Source organism: Mya arenaria, chromosome 1, assembly GCF_026914265.1.
Source record: "Mya arenaria isolate MELC-2E11 chromosome 1, ASM2691426v1".
NCBI classification, from domain to species: Eukaryota; Metazoa; Mollusca; class Bivalvia; order Myida; family Myidae; genus Mya; species Mya arenaria.
The window spans coordinates 2898454-2911402 of NC_069122.1; the positions used below are offsets into that span (position 1 = coordinate 2898454).

The 12949-nt window shown below is 33.4% G+C and overlaps 1 protein-coding gene across 1 annotated transcript in view; it reads right to left on the bottom strand.

Moving 5' to 3' along the window:
* LOC128234123 (uncharacterized) overlaps positions 1 to 12949 on the bottom strand; it is a 101760-nt gene that overhangs the window by 40313 nt on the left and 48498 nt on the right. The window lies entirely within an intron of this gene.

A 12949-nucleotide genomic window follows, 5' to 3' on the forward strand; every position in this document is an offset into this window, starting at 1 on the left:
ATATTTTAATTAAAAGTTAAAAGGGTTAATTAATCAATGGTGAGTTTGCAGTGGATTAAAACTAGTTTTTCCAGTTTGAATCATGATACAAGGGCAATAAATCACTCTGTCAGAGAACATGCGGATGAGATTGAAGACTATGAAGAGTCAAGACCACGTTTCGATGTTTGCATATTACGTGTGTCAGATAATTCGTGGTATTTTAGTTTATTTATCAGTACATTGGTGTGAGATTCTTCCAGGAAGTTTGTATTATACAGTAAGACAGTTTAGATATATATTGAATAGATGATTTAAAATCGATGTAATGTTTGATTTTTGTTTGAGATCGATTGTACAAGCAATTGCTTTCGTTTATATGGGATGAATTGAATTAAGACTTCCGGCTCAGTACCTGTAAGGCCGGGATAACAACAACATAGAATGTGAACAAGAAACGAATTCATATCGGTTGTAAATTATATCAACATTAAATGCGAGTACAGGGCAACACTTTTGGCCTCCTCACGATAACCATCAAATCTGCTCTGAACATTAAAAATACAATGAAAACTAGGAACAAACCCAATAGTCCAAGAATGTTCAGTGTTTGCCTATTTGTTTTGAACTGCGATATAAATAAAGACATTTGTGTATGTCATGTTTTTGTTTTTGCAAGCCTTATAGAGATCGGGTCCAGAGGTCTTAAATTAAGCTAATTCTACACTTGCAGCTTGGACTATTGAGAATACGCGTGATGGGTTTACAGAGATAGTGATGGAACGGTGTTATAAGGAGTATACTGGTCTATAGGATGCTAAAATCATGATATGTGGTCAACGAAACTTTGAAATTGACACCATTACGTAGGAAACGGACTTGCATTCGTGCATTATGATTGAGGTATTGAATTTCGAACTGCCTGATTACACGTGTAAATGATGAATTATTCCGTTGGGGGCAATACAAATGCATGCAACTATATATGTCTTTTAACATTCAATATGTTTGACACAAAGTCGTGGGACGATTAAGGGAAGCCTAGATAAAAAAGATAAATGTTTCAGTTTCTTTGTGCAATGAAATATGTTTCTGTTAATGCCACATCATAATAAGGAGTTTGAATTCGAAGCTGCAATGCGACATTTAACTCATATTACCTACACGCAATTCATTGGTTCATTAATTTAAGCATAATTGTCTTCTGATGTAATATGGCTTTTGATATTCATCGAGTCTAGGAAATTTGATATAATCTGAAGCGGTCTTTTAACACTGTTTACTCTACTTACTAGGCGATTAGGATTTCTTTTTTGCAGATACTGAAACTATAGGATACACTTTAATTAGCATAGTAGCGAATTGATATAATGCTTATGTGGTTTTAAATTGAAACATGTCAGCCTGAGATAAGGGGCAGTTACGATTTTCCATCAATTATTACAATGCTATATAAGCTAGTAACCTACTGGTATGACACACTGACTGTTATGACATCTAAAGATTGTAAGCTATCTAAACACATTGTGATTGATACTAATGTAGCGTTATCGTGTCTCGCATAATTACATCCCTTTGTTTCATGTTAAGCACAAGCCCACTGAACTGGTATAATGTAAAGTGTATAGGCGGTAGACGTATTGTACAGGTGCTCCTTAATTAATGATGTACAAGAGCTATATTCACACAACGATATTTCAAGTAAGCCAACAGCTGATGTGTTGTCTGTGTTATCTTATTCAGATTTTTAGGCTAAAAAACGAAAGAGTACCTGTCATCACATCGAACTCCTACAAAACAATTGTATTAACAACAAATTGACAATGTTAACAACAATCTCAAACAAATTTAAATCAATAAATGAAAACGAGAATGTCGGCTAAAACTAAAATACTGTAAAAAAAAGTTGGCATGTGCCAAACTGGTTTCTGAAAATAGGCCTGGATCTATTTCGCAAATCTTTCCAAGGGCAGGTGTCAAATGTGGTTTTAACTATTCTACACGGTACCCCTAGCAGTACATTTTGGAAGGTGTACACTGGCAGTTTGCCGTGTACATGAGCTTTAATATTTTTGCTCATAGATATTTTTGTAAATATAAACATGCTTCTCAAAGATGTGTGTATGGTAGACCCACCTCGATTTACCGATGTAACTCGTCCGCGGAAATAAAGAAGTGCCGCGTTCAGTAGAAATGTTTTGATTTTGTCAGTCCGCCGTCGAGTTAGAACATGCAAACTAGCAGCCGTATTTGAAACATTATCATATATCATGGAGTTTCTATTATTATACATGTTAAAGTAGCCAGTGACATAGATGTAGTCCAGTGAACAAAGCCCGTTCATTGAACACTCGGATGCGTAATACTTTTCTCAGAGCATTGCAAATATCAAGGCGTGGGGTTTGTGATAGCAACCCACTGTCGGTTAGTATATACAATATTTCGTGAATCTAGTCTTATAACGAGTCGTAATAGAACCAATCACTGGTTCCAAACATAATATATTGATGTCTTGGACAAATAACATATCAAAATTAGACATATTAGTGGTACTCCACCGATTGGACACCGACATGTTACAATGCCATACGGTGGACTAACGTGCTTTAAAATGTAGCATTACCGTGACCCCATGCCCAACGATAAAGATTGAACTTCCATAACAATAGATGCGATGTGTTTAATGCATTGATGAATAAGAAATTAAGTCGTCAAGTTTCTCACTATATTAGAACGATTGTATGTTCAGCTGGGAAGATAAATTGATTGTACCGACATTGTATAAGATACACCACTATTTATTTAAGATACATTGGAAGATTAAGTGTCGATCTGCCTGGACAAGTTTACACATAAGAATAGAATATTTAGACACATTTGAAGTAATAAATCAAGTATCTAATCGATCTACCGATCCAACCGATCTTATTTTGTACTTCCTGTAAAGGAAAACAAATATTGCCAACGCAAATTTATACTTTAATGAATGATATTTCATAGCCTATTAAGTTAAAGCAATCTCTTGCACCCAGTGGGTTGTCGGCAGACATGTTCTATGACAACCTTTCAGGTCGGAAAGAGAACGGACTCATTTCGTGTGTAGAGTTCTTTTCATTGTGTTTTAATAATATATTATCAGGAGGCAAACGCACGGACGTTTTTTTCTGAAATATGTTCCAGAAGCCAAATACCAAATGGAGTCCGAACAAAAGTAATATTGTACAGTCCTTAATACCGAGCAGTGATAATAGTGCTTTGATAGCGACCTGCAAATTGATAATTGTTTTTTCAATGACGTTAGTAAACTGATTCATTTCGCATAAGGAATCCGTAGAACGCATTGATATTTTGTCGGTTCATGTCCAGAAGCCGACACGTGGTCCGGATATTATCATCATTTGGTCACTTTTCTCGGTTTCAAAAGAAAACCAAACGAATTTGCAGTCAATTGACTTTTCCTTTGCCATTTTACATGCAGAAATCGGATTTACTGTTATTTTCCAGCTCATTAAACTATTTACCTAACAGGTATTCTTTGTTATCTTGCCAAAAATGCAACAATCATATACAAATACAAAACAATAGAATACATTTATAATGATTGAAAAAAACAAGATGTTCATGAGTTGATTATATAATATTCCTTAACGCAATGTCTCTAGCTAAAATCATACAAAACACGAATAGAACATTTCTGTGTTTTAAACCTGCAGTTGAATTTCGATTATTACGCCGCTTTCTTGGAAAATTTGCATCAGTTCTGATGAATGAATATTTATAAGAAAAACTAAAAACAAGCTCAGTAGCCGTAAGTTTAAACATAAACCTTATTTAATGGCACAGGGTGGGCGCCAAAGACATAGAAAACAAAAACAAAAAATCACAAACCAGAAACACAGAACAACAGAACAAAACTTCACATCCAACACAGTACATATATACTATATAAAAAAACTAGGTGTGGTTATCTAGGTCTTTTAGGTTGCGCCTTGGAACGGTCAGTAAAATGTAAATTAGCCTTGAACTTATTTTTTCACACACTCGCGACTCATTAGAATTCGATCGCAGCAGGAACCGATAAATGACTAATTTGAGATTTCCTTAAACAGGTTTGCATTCTCTTACCTACAACTTCTTTAACGTTTGTAGACACATATGTTGTTAGTTTAGTTAATAGTTATAAAAAATCAATATTCTTTGGCAAAACATCATACATAGAATTCAGCAAGGGCACTCTGAAACTATATTTCTAAACTGAGTAAAATCGTACTCAAGGTGAGTATTCGAACATGCAAATGTTGATAGAATGGGTTCATTATTCATTACCTATTCACCGGAATGCATATAACCTATATGCATATATAAACAATGTTCGTTGTCCTTGGCGAATAACGTTTTGACCTTTGCTACATGAGTCGTTTAATGGCACTTCTGTCCAAGTTCTTCCCAAACAATAAATCAAGATAAATTATGTCATCACTTCTTGTAATGTACATTTATCAACAAAATCAGTGCTTAACCTAAAAGAAAATTGCACAATACATCGCCAAAATTGAAACGGTTTACTTCAGACGGAATGCTAAGTTATATTGGTAGAATGGAATATTACATAAACTGTATGTCCTAGAATCTTATATATGTAAACCTAGATAAGTTTGCCCCAAAATTAAATTTCTTGTTCAGAGGGTAGAGCTTAGGCAATTTCGAATTTGATTTTTGTAACTTTGTGACACTGCTGTCACATGGGCATTTAAAAACATAATGAACCTTTCTTAAAAGTGTGTTTTATCAAATTCTGTCTTTGAAATTTTTACGACGGAACAATACGATATAAAGGATAGATATGCAACAGCATTTTGATATATTCAGATAATTATAGTGTCCGAAGTCAAGTAGCCAGTGGGATAAATGTAGTCTTGTGAACACTTTATGACTGCTAGTACAAAGTATGTCCGTTGAACTCAGTACGAGCTAACAGGGTGCAGGTCCAAACTCCGCATCAGTTAAAGAAAGGAAACTTTGTAATAATGCATTTTGACCTAATTGAATTAAGATTTATAACCAACTTGGCATTATTGAACATGGTTATTTGACCAATTCAAGAAACCAAAAATATTATGTATTCCAATCATGAGTAAAGAGCTATCTTAATTATCTCTATGACACCGATTGAACATGCAGTCTGAAAGGTAAACCAATATCTTGAATAAGTTAAAATGCATTATCATTTAGCATAATCTTTATGCCATGCCTCATGATGGGAATGAAATTTATAGAAATGTAGTTTAGGATGCAATATATGTTAGTTTAGAACAGTTTCGTCTATTTCCCCAACATATAAGGAAGTATGTAAGATGAGCCGAGACGAATTGAATATCCTGTCTGTCAATACGATTCATCGGAAGATTAATGTGTGATTTTACCAGGACAAGGTTACCACTATTTTCAAGAAAGAAAGTGGCATGCTTGAATAATTAGACAGATATCATTCACATTATAACCGATCCTACTCTTCACATTTTGTACATGGCTGAACATTTTTCAGTACTGTCTATAACAAAAGGAAAAAAGCATTATAGCATATTTAGTTGAAGCTAAATCAAGAAATGAGTACGAGGAGAATGTTGTCGTCAGACATGAGTAAGGACGGCGAAAAAAATGAATAAAGAACTAGCGAAATTCAAACACACAGACGTGTTTCAAGAACTGTGACAGTAATCAGAAAGCAGATAAAAGTGGAAAAAATGCTAGTTCGTCAATATCGAGCAGTGGTGATTTCCGACATGAAAGCTGCCATTTGTTTCAGTAATCCGTTTAATTAACTCATTTGTGCAGTAAAGAGAAACCGTATAACGCATTAATATGTGGTTGGTAAACGCCCAAAGTGCGCCATATGGTAAGAATATTTCTCTATAATCCCAATTGCTTGTTTGCTTTTAAAGACCAATAAAGATTGCAATCAATCGGTAAAGCTGTTCCTTCGTTTTCCCAGAGATTAAATGAAAACTCTTTTTGATATCTACCAAATCCTTTTCTATAAAAGCGTAACTTTAAATGAAGAGAATAAAATAAATAAATGTATAACGGTTAGATGAAAGACGGTTACGAGTTAGTAGATTATTATGTAATCTTCGATGTTTTCAGAGGATTCTATAAGACCACACAATTATGTTCAAAAAAGAAATTAGTGTACACGATGTCCGCATTTTAAGTTCGAACATTCCTTTGATAAGTCGCCGCTTCATCGGTCTGATTTTTACCTCAGAAAATATTTTCTTTTTGGTTTGACTTCGTGCTGTCTTAAAATGTACTTTTGAATTAAATGTTGTTTAAACCATCACTCCTGTCGTATTTTGTCTGTAAACTACATCTATATATCGATTACTTTTTCGATGTACTGAAAGCATTTGTCAGATAAACCTTAAACAATTATTTATCAAAATCGCGGAAAAGTTTAAAAATTGCCCTCATCATGCACGGATGATATCAATAATTGCGGTTTTCTCTCACCTGTTTGTGATCCCTTAATCTCAAACGATGTAGATAACAGCAGTTTGCTATTTTCATAAAATACATTTTCGTAGGAAACATTGTACGATACATGGGTGCACTGTAAACATCTCTCTGGTTTGTCTTTGTATTGTTGTCCTTACGTTGTGAAGGAAAACCTTGAAAATTGTACTTTTACTTTTAAATCCAGCAATATGTATTCTTTTCTAATTGTCAAACACCAGTTTAATGTAATTAATATATCGTATTTATATCTGTTGATCAAAGGTTTTCCCGAGTTAACGAGATAATTCTCAGCATTGTGCGTTTAAAGAAATCAGCAATTTTCTGAAGAACATTTGTCACAACCTTAATACAATAATTGCTGCGGGAATACACGTCATCATATAAGATTTTCAAAGTTGTCCGTAGGGATTGTTTCGTTTTAGCCCAATACAAAACAATATATGCAATACAATTTTTTCTGTCCTATCAAATCGGTACGAAATACATATGTAAATACATTAAGTATTCACGGTATTCTCTATGTGTTTTTCACTTGATATTGGCAATTTACAGTAATATAAGTATGATTTTCGTAATTGATATAAAACTGCAACGTTTAGCTTTCCATTCACCCTGTAAAAAAGATTATCTGACTTATGTCTTTTAAAATAAGCAGATACTTGTATAAAAATGATTAAATTTTAGGTTTGGTCAAAATTATCCAACATGTTTGATGACCAAAAATGAAAATATTCAGACTAGCCATAAGAATACATTGGCTGCTGTATGATATATCGTTTGTAAACATTTTGAAAGTTATATGGTCGTCAAGTCATTTCGGTATGAAAACGTAATGCAACACAATGATAGTGCACTTTATTTTCCAAATTACCTGTATTTGTTAAGAAAAAAAACAACAAAACCATGTGATCCATATATATCGCGGCTCTTGTCTCATTTCGCTGAACAAATTTGGTGCCAAATCACATTTCACGATTATGACTATCGGGCAATTGAGGTATCAAATAATACTACGATACACAATTCCCATTCAGGCATCACACAGGCTCCTTCCGATGTTAACATAGTGGTATCAGAGAGACCCATAGCCTTTCTTTCCAATTTGCAGACTTCTTCTATTGCATACACCGGCCTTCACGTACCTGCATACATGCATTCATTAAAGTCCTGACTTTATATCGGTAAACACGAACGTTCACAAAGGTCATATTACACTGACATTTTATGAAAAAGAATCTTAGTTCGAACAGTTTTATACATTTATACAGGATAGTGATACTCCGATGATTAATTGATACCGACGTTTTAATGTTAATGTAATCTATACCACAGTTGTGTACCGATGTGTTTATTGTTGAGTTTCTTTAGGACACCGATGATTTCGATGATATGGTTTCCATTGAATAATATTCGACAAGGATGCATAACATGTTTCAAATGCATACCATTTCTGAAATGCATATTGCTATACGTTTCTATAGGATTCACAAATTAATAGTTTGACCAAACAATAGTTTGCACATCCTGTACACTTTATATCTTGTCAATAATCGTTCTGAAATATAACTCAAGAAAAAGCTTAAAGCACAAATGTCACATGGCTACAATTTATTATTTTAAGGTTGTTGTAGTTAAGGTACAGTTTTGGATACAATTGGTATAAGAGTTTTATATTTTACAAAAGCATCATGGACAAATACATTGTTTTATTGTATGTTTCGGAACAATTGAAGGAAAAGTATCCAAAATTTCGACGTCCTGTTAAAAAGACGACAATTCGTATATTACAACAAATGAATGCAAAACAAACGAAAAATAGAACAATCGTCGGAAGTATACGACATCATTAGGTCAAGGACTAATGATTTGTTTTTGTGATCTGACAAGAAGATTAACAAGGACAACTGCAATCTATGGAAATAAGTTGGCAAAATTGTCTTGCGAAATCGATGCGTCACAGTATATCAGACAGTTGATGCCGCCAGTGAAAACAACGTGTCAGCCCATAAAGTAATTGCATATCCTTGGAAAGTTTTTTTTTCTCCAAAAGAGTTGTACGTCATTGTCATGAGAAAATACGATAAGGAAAAAATAGAGCAATAAAAGAACATTCTATAAATAACGATCATAGAAAAAGAACTATTGATACCTTAATTTAGTTAGAGTATATTCTTAATTTCTAAACAAATAAATCGAATGTCACCCCCAACAAGTACCACGTACAGTCGTGAATACCTGCATTTTTACAACTTCACACAAACATGAATTTATAATGTGTTCCCAAACCTGTTTACAACACGGTGTTAACAAAGCCAGTTACATATGGTGTAAAATCATTTTTAGCTTTGGCTGAGCTTTTTAAAAAGATATAACTATTTTTTTGCACAAACACAACAAATACAACAAAGTCAATCAAAGCATTGGGTGACACCGCCTTGCTTTACCTCATTTAAGTTATAATCTAACTACATCAAGCGCAATGTAACTGTATGGAATTCGGCACATTAACATAACAGATTGAATTTTAGTGGTATGTATTATCATAGTTATTATCTTTATTAGATATTGCATGTTCGGTGTCTATGTAAATTTTGGATGTCCCTCGTGTATGTTATCGGTGTTTATTGTGTGGTGACTTTGGTTGCTCCTTGCATAGAATGTGTTAGGACTTGAACCGTTTTTTTTCTGAACAGGGTTTTTGTTAAATGTAGACTACTTGGATTGACCCCTGTAGTTTCCACTGTATTATTAAAGATAACTGTGTTGCCAGGAAAAAAATGAAGTTATAACGTTGATACTGTTTGAAAACGCCAAGCATGGTAGCAATCCTGATAGTTCGACAAAGCCATCGCTTCATATAGATGGAAAGGTCAAACACCTCAGTGTCACCCTCGCTGGTCGTAGGCGAAGTGTCGAAACAATAGAATTATTTTTCCGAAGTGCTTCATGCCTGCGTCACGACACTCACGCACCAACGTTTGTAATGGATTAATTGTAGTTATATTTATGGTTATGGAGCAAGTAATTACAGTTTTGCAACCTCCAAAACGTACCTGCCATTCAAATGCAAGGTTTGAAACGACTCAAATTGAGTTTAAGTTGTTTCATGTATACAGTCAAATCGCATATTATATACTGGTCAACGATATTCCTGCTATCCGTTTAAACCTGCATTCTAATTAAAAAGTATCCAAATTTGAATTAAAATCTGCATCAGTAAATTAGTTTGTGCTTGCAAAATGTTAAGTTTACCATTGTTTTATGCATTTCCCGCTATTTTATTTAATATTAAAACAAACACATCCACGTCTAAACAAAATCTCTAAGAATTTGACCCAAAACCGGGGATCTCGAAGAAAAATATATTTGGTTGAATTAGAAAACTAACCTTCAGATTATTTCAATCACAATTTTGTTTGACTGTTCACTTCAATATTAGGCTTATACCCTAAGTAACATAGCATTTAACGTTATGATTAGTATCCAGTTTCATTGATTCTGAATGAGGCAATCACCCACCCAAATAGGTATGTACGTAAAGAAGTCGAATCTGTTTCTTTAACTACCACCGTTCGACAAAGTGTCGCATGTTAATATTTGGAAAATACATTAAACGGTCTAGGTGAAACTAAGAAACACCAGCATACAGTTTTTGCCATAAATTATTATACTTAGACATTTATAGAGATCATGTACACGAAGCACGGATAATTGCTGTGCAGTAAATATAATGAGGGTATCACTCAATGGCATATCGTTGACAAGTTCTAAAGTTTAAAAGGCATAGTTGTATTCCTGATACTAATGAACTGTCTGATGAGATCATGTGCTATAAATTTCTGTTTTCAAATGAATAATTCTGTGAGAAACGACATTGCACAAATATGTATATAAAACTCTACAGATAGCTGTTAATTGTGTTTGTACAGCCTCTATCGTATCTTAACGTCCCCGAATAAAGTAAAAACGTAAATGGTAAATCTTATCAAAGTATGCATTAACTTGAGGAAAATTAACACTAAAACAATTAATAAACTAATAGGTAAATCACAAGTACTTCTATTTTGGAAACCGACTCTATCACGAAGGAATACAAATATTCAAATGACCAATGCATATTTTTCAAATGAAATGGTGTCAATACTTGCACGGTTTCACGGGTAAAACATACTTTTAGCTTTAATAACTGCTCGCTACACAATTTAGATACTAAAGGGATCACAATTTGCGTATGCTACGGGAGACCAAAGAACATTTGTTTTGATATACGTCGGTTATTGTATAAAATCAGACCAAAAGCGTAACACCGTATTAATTAGAAACGTTTATTTAATATTCTATCTTTGTCTGCTGACTTGATACGTTCCTCTGAAAGGTGTTAGCAACACAATTGCGGATAATTATTGGATATAAACAATTTTCTTAGTTTTAGAGTTTGTTTCATGATACATGGATATTTAGTCATCTAACTGTCAGAGACAGGTCGATTTCTAGGTAATGATAAGGACCACGCTAGTTTGTTGGCAAATTTTGAGGCGTGTGTGAATTTTCGGGGAATTTCGTATTATGTATACAACGACAAACACTTCAAATTACATTTGAATGATGATATAATATTATATTTCTGTTCAAACAGTTGCTTTTGTCTGTCATCTGTTTGGTATGAAAGCAAAAGTTCGAGCATTCAGCTTCAAGATCAAGAAAACTTTTGAAAAACGCGATATCCATTTTTCTAATAAACGGTCAGTTGTTAATTTCCAAACATATCTTTATTAAAACTAATGAAACATTTCTTTAAATTTTAAATAATTCATTTGCCAGCAGTTTCTGTTTCAAAGTGAAGTGTTCTGTTTACATGGAGGGGAAGTGACTACAATGTATTTTAAAGGTAGTGTCTAAAAGTTATAGATATTTTCCCTCTATATTTTGCAGTGAAATATCAAATTGATATTTTCAGTGTTTTAATTTCACTGATAAACCCCCATATTTCATCGAAAAGCATGAAAGAACAAACTATCAGCTCAAACCAATGACGTAAAACTGTGGCTTAAACCATATATGAAACATTTTAAAATCTTATATGGTTCACAGTTCATAAAGTACATCAGTTTATTGAAGCTGTTGTATTGACTTTGTTGAGCCTAAGAGACTTTACATACAAAACCATTATTACAAACAGATGGAGCGCAGAGCTTCGATTATTGAAAACAGCTTGAATCATGTTTTCTTATGAAAACAATTTTAAGTACAGCATTACTTCACTTAGATATTGTAAGAATATTTTTTCGTTAAAAGCAAAATATAATGTCTTATCTAATTGCTTGTTAAGAGAGCCTTATTGTTTTGAATAGTTCATAGCTTACTTGCTGGTGTTATTCATTTAAATTTAAATGGCCTCAACAAACGTACTATTATTTCGATTGCACCATTACGCCTTAGTGCCTTTACAAAACGACCAATTTTAATAACAAAACTGTCATAATTTCAACAAATTCAATTGCAGTTTAGCCAGTATAATTCAAATGTCAGCCATATTATTAGCGTGACCAACAAATTGCTTAAGTGTTTGACTTGTTTTATAATATTAATACCACTTAATAACAAGACAACGTACACACTAGTACCATGCTTTCTGAGATGGTTTAATTTTAATTCATGATTATGTAACTACAAAACATACTTACTAGCCTTTCTGGTTAAAGTAAGAAGTCGCTTTTCAAGGTCTAAAAATGACGAAAAATACATTTCTGATTAAATGATTACAGTAAATTTAGAAATTAACAATACCTGTTGCCATAATCTATTTTTTAAGAGTATAATATGTATATTCTGTAACATCTCGAAAGCATTTGATGGCGTATGGTAAGGGTATTTTATTCAAGCACCTAGAATATTTCTAGAAGGTTGCAATACCGGTTCCTAATTATATTGATGAACAGATTATGACAGTGTTTGACTTAAGTTGGGTGTATTTGAAAGCTCAAAAGTCTTCTGACGGTTCCAGATTTAACGAAACGGTTCACTGACAGCAAATCTGTTAATGGCTTATTATTTACTTGTGCTTGTATTGATAAATATTTGGGCAAAATTTGAGTATTGAGTGTAAACCCATTTAACCCTGAGTCAGTGCTACTTGTTTTCACAATGAAAAGGAAGTCACAAACACATTATCCTACAACAATGGTTGATATCTGTGTTATGTCCGATGATTTTTGCCCAGAGTGTTGTGTTTGTTTGGCGTTATTGAGCTTGGTGCCTCCGCAAATAATATTGGTATATTTAATCTCTTTTGCTTGACCCTGTGATATCAAATGTTTATTTATTTGCAATCTTGAAATGCAATTAAACGTTTTCAGAAAAATTAATTCAGATGCATTGAAATGAACTGATAGAAAAGCGAAAATTCAATATCTCTCAGTAGTGTTGCGTGTTAAATAAAACAACAACAGAAGGT